The 24,838-nt window shown below is 35.8% G+C and overlaps 1 pseudogene; it reads left to right on the plus strand.

The window, feature by feature from the left end:
• LOC122362777 lies at positions 1-24,586 on the plus strand (annotated as a pseudogene).
• Positions 24,587-24,838: the final 252 nt, after the last annotated feature.

A 24,838-nucleotide genomic window follows, 5' to 3' on the forward strand; every position in this document is an offset into this window, starting at 1 on the left:
CCAGTGTGCTCTGGACAACGTCGAGCGTCCGAGCTGGTCATCGACCTCATCGTCAGCACTAAGAACGACCGTATCTTTGAGGAGAGCATTTTACTGGGCATTGCACTCCTGAGAGGAGGAAATACACAGATTCAGGTATCAACGGTACACACATTCACCACAGACATCTGAAAGATTTAAGTGATGTAATTTTTCTGCATGTCTCCCTACAGAACTCTTTCCACCATCAGCTGCACAAACAGAAGAAGTCTGAGAAGTTCTTCAAGGTCTTTATGATCGAATGGAGTTGGCGCAGAAAGAGATCCGCTCCAGTGTGTCAGTCAACATGTTCGAGCTCAGCTGCAGGAAGAGAGAGGAGGAGGGTGAGGGCTCTGGCATCAGACATAAAAAGGTATACATCTCCTTCCTCTCAGAAAGTATAGTGAATCTTATTATAAAAGGAATAGAAATGTTTCATCGTATTTAACCCTGATAACAAAAAAAACTATATAAACAATAATAATTAAAAGGCAGAGTGTGTAAGATTTTGGTAATATCCAAAAACACTTGCACAGTGTGATATATATTTCATGCGGCTCTGTACGTACATCATCTCAAAAGTTCCAAATTTAAATAATGGCTCATCCATGGTTGTTCTTAGTTATTGTCAGTAATGCAATATCCACTTATATCCTCGGTTTCTAAACGATAATGTCGCTGCACAGGTAAACTAAATCTATTATTACTGAAATTAGAAGTGTTGACTTCTACATTAAGTTTAGATCTGCACTGTGACTCTTTTTACTCGCTTTTTTTTTTCTCAGTGTTGTGCAATATAACCTATCACACGTGAGTCTATTGATCTTTTGAATGCAGTGGCCAATAAGAGGTGTTCAGATGAGCCATCTCTAAAACTTAAGTTTTAGTGTGTGCACATTTATTTTCAATTTTATTATTATAATTTAACATTTCCCTTCTTTTTTCTTCTTTTTTTTTCTAATGAGAATGCAATATAATTAAACAAATTTTTCCCCCATTTTCATTTTGGAATTTGACCGTATAAATTCACCTGGAAATGTTTCTCCAGTTGTTTTTAGATGATCACCTTCGTATTGAAATAATGTGACTTGTATCCAATTTTTTGTGTGTTTGAACACAAGGTTGATAAAAGATGTGATTGAAAAGATTGAGAAGTTACCATGGAAACGTGTTCGGTATTATCTGAGCTTGGATGTACAATGATTAAAAATCTGGCAGCTAACTATAGACGGGATTGATATGTCTTTTTGGACTAAGTGAAATAGGTGGAAAATAAAATAAACATTTTATTTTGACTGATTCTGGTGCTTTGTTGGAAATGTATCTCTAATGAAGGAAGGCCCCAAAAGACCGCAAACCAGGTGTGATGTCTTAAAGTCTAAAAATAAACCATTAGAAGTCACTCTTTCAGTCTCTTGCTGAAAATAGAGACGTGTCCTAATTGCAATGTTCTGCTTTATCATCCTTAATCTTAAAAAAAAGCGTCCTAGACTCTCTAATGATATGCTGCGTCTGAACTAGAAGTATGTCATTGGTTCCCTGAATAGCCCGTTTATCACAAACAAGTGTGCCTTAATGCATAGCTGTTCATGTGAGTGCAGTTCTGTCCTGAGGCAGTGTAAATGAAGAGACTATCAGGCATATGAATAGCGTCTGTCCCTGTTTCCAACTGCTGCATCATGTGAGGGGTCACTGGCACTTTATTAAAGGCCTGCTGTTAAAAAGCAGTGTTCTTTTTAACACTTTTTTTTTTTTTTTTTTTTTTTTTTTTTTTTCTCCAAGAGAAAACATTTCAAGTTTGTTTCGTGTCGAGCACTGTAGCGCTCAAGACATGATCATTTAATAGAGAAATATTGTCGACAGCTAAGTTTTGAATAAGGTTCAAATGTGCCTAAATATAAATTCAAAAACAAATACAAATGTTTTTTCTTTATCAGTAACTGCAACGTGCTGTGGGTGACTTAAAGTAAAATTTTAGTTTATCAGTTCTCTAGAACGCTGTAGAATATGACTCAGTCAGTACATTGTATAAAAATGTATGATTTATTTGAAGGAAAATAGTTGCAGTTGCAACTATAGTCAATCGTTATAGGGCTTTAAGTGGCAACAAGTGACAGTTTTTGAGTGATTCGTTAATTCATTCCCTTAACTGATTTATTGAACATGATTCATTACCTGGTGAATCATTTGATTTGATTCAAAAATACTGATTTGTTTAACAGCAAACCACAATGAATCATTTAACAAACCAACCACTAATTAATTCACAAACATTATTAATGTGTTGATTGGAGACCTGCAACCATTAATTTTCCTTTGGCTTTGTTTGAAACCGTTGACATCATTTCAATATTGTCTAAAGTATAAGTGGCTGAATATTACCCTCATGTTATTGTATGAATGCAATTATAAATATTGTGCTTATGACTGAATCACAGCTCTTGATTGTGTGATATTACTGTACCTAAATGTATTTTGTCAGTCGTGCAGTTTTTTTTTTGTGTACTGCAAATGTTCATAAATGTTAGTTTACATTTCGTACATTCATTTCATGCAGTACTATAATTACAAAAAATAAAACCGTAAAGTTAGTTTGAGGGCAAAAAGGATTTCAAAAAGCTTGAGTTACAGTGTACTGTTTCTAAACATTCGGGAGGTGGGTATAGTTATTATATACCTTTTTAAATTCTCTTTGAAAGAAGAAGAACAGCAACAGCAGTACGGTGTAATATTTATTTGCTTGCTACCTTTATTTTCATTCTTTTAATGGCTTTGGAAAACTTGCATGTGATGTTTCTCTGTTGCTTTTTGCATAACAAAGAAAGTGGAGTTTCAAAATACACTCATCAATTGCGTAACCGTCTCAGACCAATGGTGTTTAGGAGTCAAAACGATCTCCACAAAAAGTTTGTGAGCCGATTTGAACTACCAAAACGAATTTCATTTTGGCCTGTTTTTGTTAAAAAAGTATGTCATTTCAGTTTATTCTTCAATTTCGTTTGAAGTATATTGGGGCCTTAAAATATGCATTAAAGCAAAATAGAAAGATACTGTGTAAAAATAAATAACAAAAGCACACAAAAACGAAAAATGAAAAACGATAATATAAAAGCTAATGCAAATTTCTAATTTTATTTTCTAATAAATTATTATAAATAATTATAAAGAACTATTTTATTTAAAACCCTTTTTGTCTTTTTCCAATCTTATTTTATTTTTATAATTGTATCAAATTATTTAAAAAACATAACTTTAGCTTCTCTGTCCTTTTTCTGTTGTATCTATTCTTTTTATTTATTGTACCGTTAACAAAAAACGAAAGCCCTGTAACACTAGCTTACTCAAATCTTTTTCTGTTCTGTTTTTTATTTTTTATAGAATAAAAAAAAAACTTGCTGTTTGCATTACGTAAAGGTAACTGAGACTTGTTATAGATACTTGTATTGTTCTCATTTGTAAGTCTCTTTGAATAAAAGTATCTTCTAAATGTCATGTAAATGTAAATAATGCTAAAAACCACTGATCACTGATAACAGTTTAAAAATCTTAATTCTCTTGTAAAGTCCGAGACTCCTTGCACCTCAGAGAAGACATTAGGGGTCAGCTTAAAGATGCCTCATCAGTCACCTCCAAAGCCTACAGCATCTTTCGACGGGAAGTGGACCCTGAGATGGAGTCGATGGGATCAGGAGTGGACGGGATGGAGGAGGTGGTGGAGGAGACCCAGATGAGCCAGGCCATCACCATCATGAAACCCATCCCCACGCTCCTTCAGCTGCTCTGTGAGAACCATAACAGGGACTTGCAGGTGATGCAAATCTTTTTTACTGGTCCAATTTTGTTCAGCATCATTTGTTTCGGCTATGAATCATTTTAGCGCATTACTTGTGTTTAACATGGCAGTGTGAATAGGTACACGGTGTTCTTAGAAGTCAAATGCAGTAATGCTGCCTTCACCGTGTCAGCAAATCAGAGAGCTTTAAATGAGTGGGTGTTTTTTTCATTGTGAGAAGAAAAAGCACCTTGATGTTTTAAAGAGTAAAACATTTTTTGCTGTGGAGATCAAAATCTCAAGAGACCCCCGACCTAGTATGGACGAGTCTGTCTGAATAGAGATACCAATTACTGCCACTCAGGACTTGACTTGTGTTGTTAGTCCAAATCTTTCTGTTCTCTTGTATACAGAACTTTCAAGAGATCAGAACAACAAAACCAATTATAATCTGGTCTGTGAGACGCTGCAGTTTCTTGATTGTATCTGTGGCAGTACGACGGGAGGACTGGGGCTGCTGGGACTCTACATTAATGAGAGGAATGTGGACCTGGTCAAACAGACACTAGAGACCATCACAGAGTACTGCCAGGGTCCTTGCCACGAAAACCAGGTATTGAAACGGCGCTTTTTTTTTTTTTTTTTTTTTTTTTTTTTTTTTGAAAATGGGGACAAATCTTTTGCACATGGAAAACTGAATCTATGGGTAACAGTACATGAATAATCATGTACTAATACCTTTAAGTACGAGGTAATGATGAGTTAAAGCATGTACTAATCAAGAACCTTAACTCTGGCATGAGTTCATGTGTACTCAGAGTCTTAATTAATACATTAACTTAAATGTAGTCAAGGTGGTCACATAAATTGTGTCATAGTTAATGTTAGGTTTTTTTGTTTTTTTTTTCTTACTATACACTTAAACTCATCATTCATTCATACTTATTAATTATTACGTAAAAATAAGTCATTTTAATCTAATGATATACAGTGCTGGAGTTTTGTCTGAGACTATTGAAAATTGTAGAAGTAAAAGTGAAATAAAATGTAAATATTTGATTTAAAATGTAAAAAGAAACAAAATAAGTTTAAACTGTAGTGCTAAAAATATTAAAACAAATATAAATTAAAACTAAATATAAATATTTAGATTTATTTAATGACAAAAGCATTAAATAAATAATTGTTAAAACTTAAAATGAAAATATAAAAATAAAATCTGTTTAATATATTTTTAAAAATACTGTAATAACATGTAATATACATACTCATTTATGGTAACCAGGTTTTAAGACCAGCCCATGGTAACCAGGTATCAAACATCCATGAGGATAATGCTTTACAATTGGTATCATATCTGAGCATACCTCTAGCTTTATTAATAATTATGCAAAAATAAGTATTTTCTATATATAAGACTTTGTTTTGGATCATAGATTTGTGTATTTCCTCCTCCGCAGTCATGCATCGCCAGGCATGAGTCAAACGGCATTGACATCATCATCGCTCTTATTGTGAATCCAATTGATCCACTGGGGAAGAACCGACTTGACCTTGTGCTGGAGTTGAAGGTACTTGTTTGTTGCAGTCACTCGTGTAGTTTGAATAAGAAAGCACTTGATGTATAATGCAATTTTACAGAGAACAGAATGTTCTGAAGCATTTCAAATTTTTTGATTTGGCATGTAAAAGCATATGCACATTTATCTCCAGGAGGAAAATATGTGAATATTTTGTACTTCACAGTAATTTCAGTTAAAAATGCTCTTGTCTTTACCATGAAAAATCAGAACAATGCATCTGAACTTCTTCTGGCCATCATGGAAAGTCGTCATGACAGCGAAAATGCAGAGAAGATCCTGTATAAGATGAGACCAAATGAACTGGTGAGCTAATCGGTATTATACTGCAGTACTGCTGTTGTGTGTATAGTTTAGAGTTTAGATCATCTCTTATCAGCCAAAACATGCCTGTTCTTTGACATAATTAAAGTGCTCTGGCGTCACATCTATAGATTGACGTGATCAAGGAGGCTTACGCTCAAGGAGAAGAGAGTGAGATTGATCAAGAGACATTAGATCAAATCAGACCTAAAGATGTTGGCCACAACATCTACATCCTGGCCCATCAGGTAAGATTTAACGCTCACTGCAAAACACTGTGATTCAATCGTGAATCCTAACTTGGTCTATGTGTAGGTAATTTGGTCAGAGATTTTTGTCCAATTGGTGACAGAAAAACACAGACTCTCTGGATGCAGGATGTCTGATAAACTGAGAATATGCTGAGAAAAGCTTATGTCTTGATGAGAAAGAATTACTGAATAGGGATATAGCAGAAAGTGTTATTTCTTCCTGAAAAGTGTTGTTGTTAAGTACTTGTAGTAATGAAAATGACATTGTTATTCCAAAATGCAATGTAAACTAAATAAAATATCTAGTATAGTAAGATATTTAATTATAAAGCTGGAAAAAAAAATCTGATTCCTTTTAAGGAAAGAAAACAATCCAGCGTCATATACTGTTATTAATGAGTACTATTAATTACATTCATTTTTAAGGAAGAGGTAATGTCTCATGTGAGGAAATCCTCAAGCCAGTTGTGCATTTCTCAGTTTCAGTCTTCATTTTCACTTCTACACGCTTTCTTGACAGGCTCAGCCATCTGCCAGACAGTTTATTTCTGTCTAACTTGCTACTTTCATAATGACAAAACTTCAGGTGTTCGTCTATCTGTGTTTTTACAAACACTCTCACACACATGACTGAAAGAAAGTTCAGATGAGCATACAGTAGTTCTCCCACTGTTAGCTTTTACGAAATTATGTATCTCGTGGCTCTTACCATAGTTTTCAGTGAGATTTTTGTTTAAAATTCAAGACTTCTTGACTACTCAGACCCTCTGGCTATTTTATGGCTTGAGAAACTTTGGCCTATGGCTGTATGATCTGGTTGGGGAGCTTTTGCCTCACTTGGACCATCTGCACAATGTTTGTCAGTCTCATTTTGCTGTGTAGTTTATAACTTGTAGAAAACAAGTTGGGCCTGAGGACATAAGAGTCATACGGAGAAGGAGAGGGAGTCCAAAGAAGTCCTTATCTTCTCATCTCGCTGAGAGTGGAAAAAAATAAATAAACAGAATGAAATTAAGAAATGCTTAAACACCAATTGAACAATTATTATTAATTACTTATATTTAGTTTTAAATAATACCGTCATAATTAGAATTTGCTAAGTTCCACCCAAAATACTCGAGCAACTTCATGGCAACATCATAAAAACAAACAAACAAAAAAAAACCCTCAAAATATGACTGGTTTTGGTGTTACAGGTGAATTATTTTTGAGAAAAAGCTTCATAATCTTTCTTTGATTGCGTAAATGTACTTTTCCTCTCAGAAAGTTAAACTGAATGATGATACTGTAGATGGTTTTGACATTCCCGTGTCCTTTTTCTCCTTTTGCGGTTTTAATTTCTTTTTATTTGCTCAGCACTGTTGACATGGTTGCTTTAGGCTGTGTTAGCTCCAGTGCTTAAAAAAACGGCTTCCAAACACAAGATCCTCCTGTGTTTACTTGGTACATGACAAACTAAATGACATTATTTGGTGTCAGTTTAGTTCTCTATTGCATGCCTTGCTCTCTTCCAGCTCGTATAAACAGATTCCCGATGTTAGCTTTGATCTGAAATGAATAGGACACTGTGAACATTTTTGGAGCGAATGTGGCTTAGATGGCAATAAGGAGACAAAGTGATTTCACCTTCTGGGTGTCTCAAGTGGCGCACATCTTTTGTGCTCCTTCAGCCTGAGAGAAAGCAAGCATGTAAATCCCTCGGTCCCGTTTACTGCATTAAGACCATTACGTGATAAAGGGACACTGAGGGTGTGGAATGATTACTTGTTTGCCTCAAGGACGCGTCCTTTTTGGAGGTTAAAGAGTATCCGCCTCCCTTTCAGACTTGTTGCTTAATAGAAAGGTAACTAGTTTGATTCAATAGACCAAGTAGGCATCTGTATGTATGAACTGCGATATAGCTCTTAACTTAAATGAATTGCTTGGATCTTGCAGAGCGTCATTGATCGTTTGTTGCCCTTTGATCCGTCATCTGTTGGAAATGATTTTCAGAGCGCTGTTTTTGATTAGGTTGTCTCTGGATGCTGTTGTCTCACTAATGCATCTTGGCCACATCGCTGCGGGTATTCAGTCACCGAGATAAACATCAGAGTTCCTCTGCGTGGGTAGCTCTTAAAATGTTTTGATTTTGAAGTAATCAGATTGATCAGTCCTGACCCCCCTATGAATTGACTCATCCAAGGGTTGCATTGGCATTTTGAAACTGCTAAATTGCTAATGTGATTTGAGTTAGCCAAGTCACCAACGTGTCACTAATAGATTAATGGGTGTTGGTGCAACTTCAAACACTTTGAAGTCTCAGAGGTTGACTTTTAGCTGTGCTTATTCATTTCTATGTTTTTTTTTTTTTTTTTATGAAGAACAAAGTATAAATTTTTAGTTTAGTTGCTGCATGTTAGAAGCTATGATGATCTTAAACAAATAAGATAAAAATAGACCTTAATTATTTTAACAAAAAGAAATTGTTTAAGACTTAATATCTGTAATTTATATATATTTACACCCATTATGAATCTCTAACAATCCACAACAAACAATTTAATTAGATATGTTTTATCAAGTTAATATGCTTGTTTACCAAATTTAAAACCGCCCCAATAAAGAGTATGCTTGGAATGTAGCACGATATATGAAGAACAAAGTTTTTTAGTTTTTAAGTGCATTATTTTCAGTTATGGTGTAAAAAAAAATGGTAATATGCATTTTTAGTCAGATATTTCTAAAAATGTGTATTTAATGTCTAAGGGTTTTTTAAATATACAACTAAAGGTGATAAATTATACACTTTTAATTTGTATAATGACATTTTTTTAAGTTTTTTTTTTTTTTTTTTTTTATGACAATGGTTTTGTCTGTCATTTACATTCCTGTCAGTCTTGCTTTTGCTTGTATATTTAGCATACATAAAATGCTAGCTATGAACCTTAACAAGGCTGCATTGAATAGGTCACTTTATTCCAGAAATGTAATTTCCACCTCCGACATTTCAATCACACAAATGATTAAATGCAACACATAAATTGAGGTGAGGGGAAATGTAAGCTTGGAGTAAAATGGTCAAGGTTTTGAGCGCAAACTACAGAATTTTCCTGTAATGCATACATGTCCTCTGATGGGCAATATTAGATGAATCGGCTAGTGAGAGGCCACCTGGCCAAAAGTTATGCCCTGATATCGGGCTCTGATTCTGAATCTGTTGAATATGTCACGTTGACTGGAGTGTTTTTGATGATCAGCTGGCACGCCACAGAAAAAACCTCCAGCAGAGTTTGAAACCTGGCCCAGATCCTACCATTGAAGGAGAAGCAGCGCTCCTATACTATGCCAACCACACCGCTCAGATAGAGGTATGACAGTTTGAGAACTTACAAAGATAATTATGTTTCTTTAATTTCATTTTCACCTTTTATTGGCTTTTGAAGACTCCTTTACTTTATCAGTCGTTTTAAATCAAAATATGTCACGTGATTGATTTCAGATCGTCCGCCATGACCGTACGATGGAGCAGATTGTGTTTCCCGTGCCTAACATCTGCGAGTACTTAACAGAAGAATCAAAAGTGCGCGTGTTCACTACAACAGAGCGAGACGACCAGGGCAGCAAGGTCAATGACTTCTTCCAGCAGTTTGATGACCTCTACAATGAGATGAGGTGGCAAAAGAAAATAAGAAGTGGGTTGTTTTGCTTTGTGCAAAAAGGAGTGTAATAATTTATCACCAGTTCGAGCCTATGTCAGAGTCATTATGCTGATGTATTGCTGTGTGTTTGCAGATAATGCACCACTTTTCTGGGTGTCAAAACATATATCTCTGTGGGGTAGTATCTCCTTTAACTTGGCTGTGCTAATCAACTTGGCTGTCGCTCTTTTCTATCCATTTGGAGATGATGGAGATGAAGGTATGGCTTTGTGTTTTGATATATTAAAAAAAATGCATAATTATGGCCCTATTGTTTCCACATTTGAAAATGCAGACATAATCACAGAATCCAGTCACAGTGAAATGTATTGTATAATATGGAATTTAAAATATTTGCCAAATTTGGATTAATAATACACTTAGAATTAAACTGCAGAAAAACTGCTATTTAAATTTGAGGTCTTCGTTAAAATCTACCAATGTTTGGTTTAACTTATCATAACATAATTATGACCGAAATATATATTGTATAGTACATTTTATTAGTAATAATAATACATTTTTTTAAATTCTGTTTTTATAGGAATGCCACTATTTTTAATCCATGCATAAATTGAAACTTTAAAACCTTTTATAAAGCATTTGTTTACCAAAATAATTAAAGGAATTGTTACAATCTTATTTGATTTAAATTTGTAAAAGTTTTTTGATTTTATTTGATTACCACTTTTTTTTTTTTTTTTACATTTTGTATTAAATCAGCAAACATAGACCCCTATTTTACAGATAAGGCTTAAGCCTATTCCTAGACTAAATGTAAATCTGAGCTGTTTCAACTTGCACTGACTAATCTTAAAACATGTCTTAAGATGCACCCCAGTTAAATGTGCTAATTGAACTATGGCCTAATCCTGATTTAAGCCCCGTCTATGAAATCAGGCCAGAATCCATAAAAATGAAAACAGTCAACAAATAAAAAGCATTTTATTGGTCGATACAATAAAAAAAAAACTACAATACATTTGGTTAACTTTTTATGTATTCATTTGATTACATTTTATAAATAAAACAAGTTTATCTAAACAATTAAAACTGAATAATTTAAACTGCAAATGCATCACTTGAGTGAAAAATTCCCCCAAATTTTCATGCTGTTCTTTGTTCTCTCTCTCTCAGGTGTCTTGCCACCATTCTTGTCTATTTTGCTGTGGGTAGCAGTGGTCGTAAGCACCTTCACGTTGTTTGTTCTTCCCCCGCGTGGAGGGATCCTGGCGTTCCTGGTCACCGTCATCTTCCGTTCTATTTACACGCTGGGCTTAGGACCCACACTGCTGCTTCTGGGGGCCGCCAACGTAAGGCAAATTCATTATCAACCATTCACGCTTCATTTAGCTCGTCAGCGCTCTGCGTCCGTGAATTGATTAAATGTCAAAGTGTATTTTGAATGTATAATCCAACCGAACTCCTATTAGAAAAGACCAACCGCTAACACCTCATGTTCGCTGATTAATCGCTAATGCCGATTAATTACGAGAAGCCGCTCGATATCTGGCTAAATATGAAAGATGGCAGAAGAGGAGCTAGTCTTGCCATTTTGCATCAGTGTCAGTTACGATGACAGAAGCGGCTGATGTGCTTGATGTGCGTTCAGATAAAAAATGAGACCGATTTCATGCCTCTCTCCCAGCCAACTGGAGCTTCAGCCTTCAAACTGCTGACACGTCCCTCTGTTGTGTCAGTCTGTTTGCGTCTGCTCAAGCTGGCGTCTCCATTATGGCACCACATGAAGAACCAACAGAGACATGTGCTGAAACAGATTCTAGGAGTCTGGGATCTGTTATACTACACGCCTCTTGCCACGTCTTCTAGTGGTCGCCACAAACTGTTTATCCTCACTAAAAGTGAACTCGTACGTATTTTCTTTCAATGAGCTCGGGCTTTGAGGATGAGGGCATGTCACACAGCGACGGGCCATGTCTGGCTAGCTGCTAGACACGCTTACTTTTTTTGTTAGCCAATAATATTAAATCGTTTTGTCTTATTTATTTTCCCACTATGGGTAGTTAGGTGCAGCTTTCATTTTCTACCATATGTGATTAAGTTTTAAAGCCCTTTTCTCAGTTTTTTTTTTTCTTGCAAATCAAATATTTTATTTAATATGTGCATAAAAGACAGCTTTAACTAAAGGCTGTTGAATATTTTGATGTGATCGTAAGGATGCTAATACTATAGCATTATCTTCTAATGTGTTTTCACAGCTGTTGAATAAAATCGTGTTCCTGGTTAGTTTTGTGGGGAACCAGGGCACATTTACACGAGGTTACAAAGCAGTTATCATGGACGTCTTCTTCCTTCTGCATGTCAGTTACGTCATCGTTTGCACGCTGGGTCTGTTCGTACACGAGTTTTTCTACAGTATCCTGGTAAGACTTCACATCTTTTGCAGTACAATTTTTTAGCAATAAGTGAAATGAATGATTCATTTTTAGGTTAAAAGTGTAGTCCAGTGAAGCTTGCTTTTAAGAGAATTTTATTTTTTTTTGTATTTTTATGGCTTTGGATATTAATTAAAACGTTTACACAGTCATTTAATACATTTATTGAGTCTTATTTTACTTGTTTTATTCCTGCTTCTATAAACTGGACAAAAATCATGAGGTTAATTACAACTTGTTTATTTTATTGACCATTATTCTCTAAAAGAGAAATAATCTTTATTACTGTAAAAGTGTATATACTACCGTTCAAATGTTTGTGTTGCAAGTTTTATTTTGATTAGACTCTTATGTTCACCAATTATGTAATACAGAAAAAGAGCACAGATATATTATAAAATATTTAAAATAACTGTTCTATTTTATTTTATTATATTTTAAAATGTAGTTTATTTCTGTGATGGCAGAGCTGAATGTTTAGCTTCCATTTATCCAATCTGTAGAGTCACGTCATTCTTTAGAAATGTTCATAATATGCTGATTTGTTGCTCAAGAACAATTTCTTCTTATTAAGGTTGAAAACAGTTGTTCTGCTTAATATTTTTGTGGAAAAGCTGTAAATTGATTTAGTTCTATGAGAAATGAAAAGTTCAAAAGAACGGTATTTATAACATTTGTGTAGTAGTGTAAAAGTGTTTGCTGTCACTTTTGATCAGTCTGATGCTAAATGAATCTTTATTTTTTTCAGATTTAGAACAGTGACAATTTAAATACATTATTTATAGTTATTTCATTTCACACTCGACATGTCTTTTTAATATCCTGCTCTTTCTCTTTTCTACTTCCTCTAGTTGTTTGATCTTGTGCGAAGAGAGAAGCGCCTAAACGTGATGAGGAGCGTGACGAAGAACGGCCGCTCCATCTTCCTCACAGCTGTTCTGGCTATCATCCTGGTCTACCTCTTCTCCATTGTGGGCTTCCTCTTCTTTAAAGATGACTTCTCTCATGGAAGTCGACCGCCTCCTGCTATAAGTAAAGCTGAAGTGTACATTGTGTCCCCGTCAAGCTCTGGTCTGCTATCTTTCCAGACGCTTAATCTGTAGAACTTGTGGTTTTAGTCCTTCGTTTCATATATCCCAAATGCCCTGCTAATAGGCAACCCTGCATATATATGTGTAAACACCTTAGCATGAAGAGCACTAAAATGACTCTTTTAAAGAGATTAGCACATCTGTGCCGTATTCAGCATGTACATTCGTGCACATGTCAACATATGAGAGTTTGCGTGTGAGTGTTTGTATGAACACACATGGCCTTGTAGCTGTGTTTAGGTGAGAGAGGACCTGCTAGCACATGGCACCTGTTGCATAACCCAGCAGTGGCCACACTCCTTATGTAATCACTTCCTCTGTGCACTACATCACTGTACAAGCACTGGGGACAGAAAGGGCACACATGCACACGCGTGCTCTGGAATACAACACATGGTTTATTAAAACATTTTAGTCCTGTTCACTTTTTGAATTAACCATGCGCTATGAATGTAGATTTGGACATTTTTAACCGAAAACTATATATATAACGCATGTATATTTGTTTGGTGTTTCTTTTAGAGAGGTTGAATGTAAAGGAGTCTATGAACTGCCTAAGTGAAGGCTGTCCTAACTCCCTTTTAGTTCTCACCACGGTAAGTCACCGTTTCTACAGTTTTAACGATTTCTGGACACTTGCCACACGTGAAATATATATGTCCTTTTAATAAACAAAACATTAAATATAGCAACCTTTTCTAGTTAAATACGTCACAAAAGGAATCTTGCAAAAACTTTATAATTAAATCTAAAGTAATAATGTTTAAAATGAAAATTAATTTGGACACACAGTGGTTTTCAACTTAGTTTTTTTTTTTTTTACACAGTTGCCAATTGGTTTAATATATTTTCCAATTGGTTTAATATATTTCAAAAACAAAAGTTATGAAACACATTGTCAAAAATAGTCCATCTGCTGTCAATCAGCAAGGTATGAAGCAACAAGAAATTTTTATTTTGTTTACAAAAACAAATGACTTATCACTGTAGCGCCGCCATTTTGGAGAATATCCGCTTGACACAAACTCCGTACAGTCTTTTGTGTTAGTCAAGACACACTTTTAGATTTTTATGCTTTCATTTGAACAAAAAGCTGATGCAGAATAACATATGCAGTTTGCATCTTTTATGGGTTTGGAACCCCATAGGGGTAAGTGATTAATAACATTTTTATTTGGCGGTGGTGTATCCCTGTATGTTATACTTCTTAGGGCCAGAGTTTATCATATACATCATTCAACCAAACCACGAAATGTGTGCATTTCAGCCATGTAAATTCAGCATATCAGCCATGTAAAATTTAAAATTTTTAAAATACTTTAATTTTTAATTGATTTGAGTGTAATTATTGGGAAGGACTTCAAGAATAGTTCAGTATTTACTGTGCAGCACTGAAGTTTCTCTTTTGATTTCACCTCTGTCTCACCCATCAGCTGAATTATCTTGCATAATAGTGGTGACATGTCATGTGATTTGCGTGTGCATGTGTGTTTATGGTTTTCCTAAGTGTTTGTTTGTAAAGGGCTGGTCCTGAGTATCTGTTATAGAGGTTAAGGTGCTGAGATGACCCGTGAGAGTGTGTGTGTGTGTGTGTGTGTCTGTGTGTTGAGGAGATGACTCATATGCTTCTTTGTTCTGCTTTGCCCTGTGAGTCTTTAAATATCACCTGTTCTTCTAGATATCAGCACGTGCTCTCTCTTTCTCTCTCACACGCTCACCCTCTTTCTTTCTCTTGACCTCTGCGGTCTATCTCTGTGTCCCTCACTTATTCCTTACTTACTTTTCCATTCTCATTCCTTTGATCTACCTGTCTTTCTTGCTTTCTGTCTTTTCTTAGTTTATACACACAGACACACACACGACTCGCAAATACAGTGGAGTCCACTAGTGCAAATCTCTAAAATATCAAATTTGCATTTAATAGAAATAGAAAGATGAATTGACTGAACAAATGTAACACATTTTAAAGTATGTTTGATCTGAGTAAATGATTGTCAATGTATAATATTTAGTATTTAGGTTCAATATGTGGTTATTAATTTAAATAGACATCTAAAATTCTGAAATATTTACAAAATAAACCTTTATAAATATAAAACTATAATTATATCTATATAGAACAACTAATTTTACTATATTGTGTGTGTGTGTGTGTTTTAATATATACATGTATTTAGTTATTTATAAAGCTTTACGTTTAAATAAATAAATATATATATATATATATATATATATATATATATATATATATATATATATATATATATATATATATATATATATATATATATTCATAAAAATTTGAAACCACACAGTGCCTGTATATTTCTGTGTGTATGTTCATCCTATTGGAAGAAGAGGATGAAGACGGTACAGAGCGTGTGTGTGACACCCTGCTGATGTGCATCATTACTGTTCTGAACCACGGGCTGAGGAACGGAGGAGGAATCGCAGATGTTCTGCGCAAGCTCTCCAAAGAGGTGAACAGAATATCATCAACGCAGCACACTCAGACATGAGATACGCCAATAAATCCTTTCCAGCGTCACTAATACTGTCAGTATAATCCATGTTTAAAGCTGTGGAATCTGCAGGCATCTGTACATCATGCTTTTACAGACCCCTGCATTCGGTTCTACTTTTTCTGAGCATCTGTCTTTATGCTTTGAAGCGTTGCAAAATCAGTCACACCAGCTTCAAAGGGTCTATTTTAGGGATGATTGAAAACTGCGGATCAATAATGGATAAAACTGTTTTTTTCAGTACTCTAGGACTTTTTTGTAAAAACTGCTTTTAGAAATAAAACACAGTGTGTTCATATATATATGTGTGTATGTATATGTGTGTATATATATGTGCGTGTATGTGTTTGTATTTATATATCCATATAATCTCAATTCACAAATCCCTTACTATTGCTTCTCAGGAGCCCATGTTCCCGGCACGTGTCGTATATGACCTCTTGTTCTTCTTCATTGTCATCATCATTGTGTTGAACCTCATCTTTGGTGTGATCATTGACACTTTTGCTGACCTGAGGAGTGAGAAACAGAGAAAGGAAGAAATTCTGAAGACCACCTGCTTCATTTGTGGTATGTGTTATTCAAAGGAAACACATTTTGAGAAACAGAATCAGTTAAGCAGTCATAACACTGATCCTTGCGGTAAAACACAAAGATATTTATTAGAATGTCTGAGCTATTATTTTCCATGTTAATCAAAATAGTAGTAGTTGGTGGTCATTGAAATCCTAAAAGAGCATTTTTTTCAGTGAATCAATAAATGTCTGAATCCTAAATTAGTATGATTCTTTTAGAAATTGGTGTGAAGTATTTTTAAGTCTTTATTCTCTTTCACAAATTCAATTCAAGTTTATTTGTATAACGCTTCTCATGATACAAATCATCGAAAAGCACGATTGACTGGAATATCAATTTGTAAAGTCAAATAATAAAAGTTAATAGTAATTAATAGTTTAAAGTTACAATAGCAAAAAGTCTCATTCATCAGGGGCAGAGTGAGGGCAGAAAATTGTCCACTAGAACTAATGTTTTTTTTTTTTTGTTTTTTTTTTAATTGTTTAGTGCTACAAAAGTGTAGAATATAGCCTCTTTAAATCAGCTCTTTTCTACATCTGCACAACAGCAATCTTAGAATGGCTTGGAACTAGCCAGTGGGGCGGCTCTAAGCAGATGTCATGCCCTGTCACATTCTGTTACTCTGACTGCCTTTGAATTTGTATATGAGGTCTGTGACAGGGCTTTTTATTTGATGGGTTCAACTATGATCATGGTGACATTTACTCCATTAAGGAGGGCATAAAGTCTATGTTAAAGTATTACTGATGTGGGAGAAAGTTTTATAGTGACTATAAACTGTGGAATACCATGAATAAAACAATTGATTTTGAAAGACGGTGGTTGGCTTTTTCTTTGAAGAACCTTTAATTTTTATTATCTACTCATCTTTTAGGTCTTGAGAGAGACAAGTTTGATAACAAGACAGTGTCGTTTGAGGAGCACATCAAGTCAGAGCACAACATGTGGCACTATTTGTACTTCCTGGTCTTGGTGAAGGTGAAGGACCCCACCGAGTACACGGGCCCCGAGAGCTACGTGGCCCAAATGATTAAGGTTAGTTGATCACCGCATTTGGTGCCATGATGCATTGCATGATACATTTGGACACTTTCTGATTATCACGTTCATAGTTTATGTGTTTTTTGTTTTGATGGAACACCTGCGTGAACCTGTTTTCATACATCAACTATTACTTACCAGGCCAGTTGGTTAAATGTAAAAATAGAAGCTTGTTTCCACCACACAATAGAAAAATTATAAGATTATATTATATTATTATTATTTTTTTTTTTTGCTAAATTCTGCACAATTGCGAGGAACTAAAAACTGAGATAAATCTGAGTTAAATTAGCATCCTCGAGTTCAAATTATAATTAAAGTAAAAATTGTGAAATATAAATTTGGAATGGAAATTCAGTTTAAATTTGCAGTTCTCAGGAAAAAAGTAAAAATTGCAATACATAAAATCTAAATTATGAGTTTACAACTTGTTATACATTTATGAGAAAAGCAGAAGTTGTAATGCAGTGAAATTTTGACCTTTTCAAATGTCCAAATATGTTAATCAGCTGACTTCCTTTCAGGAATGTTGTTTGTTTCAGTTATGTCTGTGCCAATATGTCTGACATCATTTGACTTGTCTTGTTTTTATACGAGATGTAATTCATGATTGACAATGTGTCAGCTATATGCCATTAATTCATGAATAATACGTTTATAAATATTATAGCACTTAATGGTACAATGAATATTATACAACTGGAGTCTTGTTTACGTTGTTATTTTTGACATTGTTAGAATTGACAAACCAAGGACTGTGTGTGTGTGTGTGTGTGTGTGTGTGTGTATTTATATCTCTGACTCCGACTCTAAGCAGACTGTCTTCAGTGTGCAACAAAGGAGACAGTGAACTTCCTTAAAGTTTGTGCGTGTGTGAGAGAGAGCTTCTGTTTCTGCTGGTACATACATACTGTACATAGGCTACATAAACTATGCAGTCAGCTCACTAAGGCTGCATTTAAATTAAAATTAAATGTTAAAATCACATGACGATTCAGAAATCATTCAAATATACTGATTTGGTACTTAAGAAACATTATTATCAATGTTGAAAACAGTTGCAGTGCTTAATATTTTATTTTACTTGCATTTAAAAGTTTTTATTAATTTAATTTAAATTAAAAAAAAAAATTTAAATGGAAGTACACAGTAGTTAATATAAAATACTTAATATAAAGTGTCCTAAACTACTGTGTACTTACATTTAAATTAAATTTATCTATCTATCATATTTGTATATAACACCAAACCTGTCCCTGACCTTACTCAGTATCCCATCGCATAAAAACAGCAAAAGTGTTACAATATGACCACTATAAGTACATTGTACTTATTTTTTGATGTAAAAGTGTAAAAAAAAAAATCTAAGTGCACTGTTAGTGGCAGAGGCTGATAAGCTGCAAAGAGCCAAAGTTTGCCCGGTTTATCAGCCTAGCCAATAAAGCAGCATGTTAGTAGACAGGTGTTTGTATTCTGTGGAAATCTAAAGAGCTTTTTGCAGGATTCTGCAGGCGCAGATTCCATGAAGCACCACTGATGACACAGAGTTCTATTAGTACTATATTAACTAATTACTGTGACTTGCTGCAAACACAAGGGTCCTCATTAAAGCTGAGACGGGAGAGATGAGGCATGGACAACGCATAAATAAAGCTTGTTTAGTTTCCTCTGTATTTGTTCCGTCTCATATAAGGTTCTTCTGTAGTATAGCAGGCGGCAGGAAACAGTAACTGAATGCAGAATGCTACAGTCTTTTAAATGAAGCGTGTATGCGTGCTTGTGTGTGTGTGTGTGTGTGTGTGTGTGTGTGTGTGTGTGTGTGTGTGTGTGTGTGTGTGTGTGTGTGTGTGTGTACTCCAGTCACCTGAAAACACAGCTAATGCAAATCTCTGCAAACCGGCTCACCCTATCATCTCTGCTCGTATTCAAAGAGAAAAGTGTAGCATGGAGTTTCAGCTGCAAGTTTACATTGAAGCAGGTGTGTGCGTGCGTGTGATTATCACTCACAGACTGCTGGAAAGGAGAGTGTGAGCAGGTACTGCAGCAGTCACAGCATTGTTATGTAACCCATCTCAAGTGGCCTGCTATTAGCTCAGCCTATCCTCACACGTGCTTTCCTGTCCCACACACACACACACACACACACACCTGCTATGCTGCTCATTATCACACAGTGAGTCAGGCGTCTCCTTGGCAACACCATCGTCATGCACTGTCGGCAGGAACAAGAATTTAAAAAAAACTCCTCGGCCTCTAGACTTGCGATCAATGCGAGTTCAAAGGTCACGTATTCACCGCTGGATCCGCTTCTCCCAGCTGGGCGTCTCGGGCTGTGTGTGTGTGTGTGTGTGTGTGAACGGATGACTGCAGGAGTGCGTGTGCAGCGACCAGCCATGCTAATCAAACTGATTATTGCAATCATGCTGCTATTTCCAGAGCCGGTTTGATGGCAGTGCTCTATAACCGCCTTTCCATTACAAAACAGCAGCTTTATGGTGATGAGAGCCGAGGACACGTGATCTAACGATTATGCTGTCTGTCAGATGGGAAAAGAAGTTTAATGGCACTTTAATGACAGCTCAAATACCTTTCCCACTCACAAGTATGCAGCAGCGTTAATGTGCTGAAGCGTGTATGACTGTTTGTCCGTTTGTGAGGTATTAGCTATTTGTGATTTAGTGTATTTTTTTTGACATTCAAATATTGTTGTCTTAGTTGCAGGTTAATTTTTATGAATTTTGTTGTTTGCATGCACTAGCATTCAACGGTTTGAGGTTGGTAAAAAAAAAAAAATGTAATGCTGTAAAGAAGTCTCTTATGCTCACCAAGGATGCATTTATTTGATAAAAAAATACTGTAAAAAACTGTTATATTGTGAAATATCATAACTTCTTTCTTATTCGTATCAATGTTAAAAACAGTTGTGCCGTTTTTTTAGCAACCTTTAATGAATAGAAAAAAAACTAAGGGACAGAATTTTATTATCAGTAATGAATGTGTATTTGCTTATGTTAATTTATTTAAAAACAGTGCTAGAATTGATATTTATTTTATTTCATTATTTATTTAGCAATTTATTCTGACCAATTACATAAAATTCAAATTATGTTTTTACTGTGTTTTTCATCAAATAAATGTTGCGTTATTGAGCTGAAGAAACCTAAAAAAAATTCTACAGTATAATTTGTTAACATTAGTTAATGCAGTAATTAACAATGAGCAATATTTTTTTACATCATTGGTCTACACTTCTTTATGTTGCTTGCTCATTTTAATGTCAATTCACTCTGTATTAATTATTAATCAAGTATAATTTAATGATAATTAAGGACTAAACCCACTCCAGGTTAAAAAAACAATTTCCACTAGCTGTTCATAACAGTGATGTTTTCTTGTTGCTTTGTTTTTTAGCCCCATTTGTATCCTTTAGTAAAAAAAAAAATGCGGTGGTTCATGAGACTCAAAGCCTCACAATCTCGTCTCTGTTCATCCGTCCTCACTTCACCTATGTTTTCCCTCTTCCTTTACTGTTTTTCATAGATTCATAATGCACCATCCCCTGGAACCAATTAGCAGCAGCTCATTCCTAATTCAAATTTTTCCTTCCTTCCTATTTAAGATCCCACTGAAACCTTCGGCAAAACCAGACTTCTCTCTTCCAATAGAGAGAGTCGCGGTGCCCCGATCTGACGTGGAAAGCGTGCTTGACCTTGTTCATTTCGCCTGTTTCTTAGAAGAGCATACTGTTTATCCGGTGTGTTTTTCTTGGAAAGCTGCATTCCCTATTGTATAGCAGAGAAAAGCACCGTGTTCTTATCAGAAGATGCGCGTGCCCGGGTGTGTCACCTCGTGAGCGTGCGTTTCATGATTGTGTAAGGGAAGGCAGTCTTTTCCCACCTCTAAACATATCCTGGAACTCTCTGTGCACCTTGCAGCGCGCTCCTGTCAGGCCGACTGTGAAAAGCACCTTACATAACTGCCGTGATGAGTTACCCCCCCCCTCTCCTTATCTCACACACCCCAGACTAGATAAACTCATATATATACACGCTAATCACACACACACTCACACACAGCAAATTGTAGAACGCAAACAAATATCTTGTACGTGAGCTACTGTGTGGGCGCACACACTTTACAAACAGAATGACTCACTGTTATTATCTAAAACATTAAAAAAAAACTCTGACTGCGGTTCATTTGCATGACTACTTCCTGTTTCTAGAGCCGTCTTTGCTTCCAGGGTTTAAAGTGTCCAGACTTACCTCTATATGCTTTAGCTTTTGAAAGAAAAAGCTCGAGGGGGTTTCAGCACACTGGTTCATTTTCATGAGCTTGCTTTTGTAAATAGATATGGGTCATGATGATGATCAACTTTGTCGTCCATGCTCTATTTTAGTCAGGCGATAATTCGCAACACAAAGCCATTTAACATTTTAATGTAGTCTGGGTCTCATTTTCTTTTTCTTTGTGATGTCAAATATCCTGTCCATGTTGATGAGTCTAATTTGGATAGATTGAGCTTTGCCGTCAAAGGAATGAATTGGATTTTAAAATGTATTATAATAGAAAACTATTTATTTTAAATCGGATTAATATTTGACAGTGTTGCTTTTTTACTTGTTTTTTTTTTTTTAGGTGAGCATAAGGGACTTTTTTCAAAAATATATAAACTTCAGCAGCAGTGTAAACTTACTGTGAAGCTTCTATACACAACCTGATCAAAACAGATTTGTGACCCATTTTTGAGGCCTGCCGTTTTCCGTTGCTTTTAGAGAGGCAGTTTCTTGGTGGCAACATGCTGTGCTTTAGTGTGCTACAGACTTTGAGGCCTTTAACAGCAACTGTTATGCAACAAAACTCTGCTGCTTAACTTGCACTGTAGAGTGCGAGACTGTCAGCAGGGTAAAACATCCTCCAATAAGTAGTGTCATTAAATCATAGAGCCATTAAACCAGCCTTTGTAACTCATTCATCACATTCAGCAATGATTTGTAGGTTTTTAACTGAATTATTTATTTTCAGCATTATTGGTTCTGAAAATGTGGTATATGTATATAAATAATTAAATATATATAATATGTATGTTTGTGTGTGTGTGTCGATATTTTTTTTTTTTTTTTTTTTTTTTTTTATATATATATAGATAGATAGATAGATAGATTATATTGCTTTTTTTAAATTGCCTTTTTTGGAAGATATTGGAGTTTTTGCTTAATGTATTTCAATTAGAAAAGTTTGGAGCGCTGTGTCACACGATCTTTCAGAAATCATTCAAGTATGATGATCCTCTGCTCAAGGAACATTTCTTATCAATGGTGAAAACAATGTTACTTATTTTCACTGTGATTTAAGTAGAAGTGGAAACTGATATTTTTTTTTCATGAGTCTTTAATGAAAGAAGTTCAAAAGAACAAGTATTTATTTGAAGTAATTTTTGTGGCATTGCAAAAGCCTACTGTCACTTTTGATCACCTTGCTAAATAAGGGGATTAATTTCTTTTTAAAAATCCAGTATGTCTGAATAATGTTTACTGCAAAATAGTCATTTAGATGTTTTTGAAGTTTTCCAAGCGGCGTTCACATCTCCCATGTTTCCTTCAGGAGAAGAATCTGGACTGGTTTCCGCGGATGAGAGCCATGTCTTTGGTAAGCTCCGAGGGAGAAAGCGAACAGAACGAGATCCGATCGCTGCAGGAGAGGCTGGACACCACCGTGGGTCTCGTGGCTCAGCTTTCTTCCCAGCTGTCCGAGCTTAAAGAACAGGTAACGTGCAGCACGCGGGGCAGCCCGGTTTCACAAAGCAAAACAGTGTTTTTCTTCACGGGGCCTCTGAAGTGTTTACTATTAGGCCTTGCTGTGGAAGTGCGTCAGAGCAGGGGTGGGCGGGCCCCGGGCCATATGGATGTTCGGCTGTGATCCGCTGTGTCGGATCACAGCCATCACCTGCCTGGACCACATGTGATTCCACACAAACAGTTTAACAGATTCACATGACACAGGGAGAGGGAGAGCTTTGGGATGACGTTGGAAAGAAATTGCTACCCCAAGGCCCAATTTTTTTAAGTTTCTCACTAAGGCCTGCATGTTTGTTTGACCTTTTATAGACTTTAGATTTGAACTATACTTGCACTTGAACGCACAGAAACTGCAAAGTCATTGGGAATCGGCACAGATCCAAACCAGTGAGCCTGAAACGGTGGAACCGGAAATGTTAACCGCGCTGTGGTTCCCCTCACATCTTCCAGCGGTCCTTTTGATTCCTGCCGGTCACGAGGAGCAGGCTTAGTGTAATTCTCCTGGCAGCTCTGGATGTTAAATAACTTATTAAAGTGATTTCTTCTCCGACAGCCAGGCCTAATTAAACAGATCCTCCTCACCTCTCAGCTCGAGCCAGGCTGAGATCCAGCTCAGATGCGGTAGGCGAAATCCGAACTCGTCATGTGTTCAGACAAACAAGCTCTCTCTGATTCAGCGTAGCACACTGTGTTCCACCTCCGTTCTCTTGGGCTGTTTACTTAGAAGTTCCTTCTCTTTGTCTGGAACGGCCATGAGGTCAAAAATCAAAAAAGTGACCCATGGAAGAAGAGGTCAATTTGATTTTGATGTTGTAAAGGAATAATTCAGGCAAAAAATTGTCATTGTCATGTCGTTCCATCTGTGGAACATTGGATTAGTTTTGAAGAATGTTGGTTACCAAACAGTTTGTCTATCCTTTTAAACGGACTTCACGTCGAGAGTGTAGAAATTACACTCTAAAATGGTGCTTGTGGAGGCAACCTGATCAATAATTTTGCCTGTTATGTCAAATTAGCAGATTTCACTGTGGAAAAAAATCTATTGTCAGTGGAGTAGCTCAGAAGTCACTTTTGAAGCAGGTTCAGTATTAGAAGAAGTGTCAGTGGGGAAAAAAGTATCCGCTTTGGTTGCTAGAACTTATTGTTAATTTACAGTTAAAATCCTTACAGATAAAATCCTACATTTATAGTTCTTATATATTAACATTTAAAATATACTGATACCCACCTTACAAACAGGTGATGGAGAGAAACCAACATGATTTATTACATTTTTTTTAACAATTTTTTTTACTCATAAAATGATTGATTTTTTTATTTTATTTTATTATAGCCTTGTGGGATAATTTTGTCTAGGCTGTAATTTGATGCAACTGAATTGGCTTCCCTGTTTGTGTGTGTGTGTGTGTGTGTTTCTGCACATGTACAGATGACAGAGCAAAGGAAGAATAAACAGAGACTGGGCTTCCTGGGACCATCACAGATGAACCATCAGATCCCCTGCACACTGAGGACGACTCCATCGCACCTCTCCACACACACACTCACACACAGATGCTGATCTTCACACCATGAACAACACTACACTCATGGTGATCTCACACTTTACATCATGACATGACAGTCGTACGGTTACAACCTACAGACTTGAGCACTGGTTGCGTTTGGGGGCTCACATCAGATGACTTTGTCTTTGGAAAGGCTATCTGATTTTTTTTTTTTTTTTTTTTTTAAAGCATCAAGTATTAACTCCTCACATTTTAATTGTCCTGTCCATAACTGGAGTATTGCTGTAATTCAATGTGCACTTTAG

This window comes from Puntigrus tetrazona, chromosome 18 (assembly GCF_018831695.1).
Source record: "Puntigrus tetrazona isolate hp1 chromosome 18, ASM1883169v1, whole genome shotgun sequence".
NCBI classification, from domain to species: domain Eukaryota; kingdom Metazoa; phylum Chordata; class Actinopteri; order Cypriniformes; family Cyprinidae; genus Puntigrus; species Puntigrus tetrazona.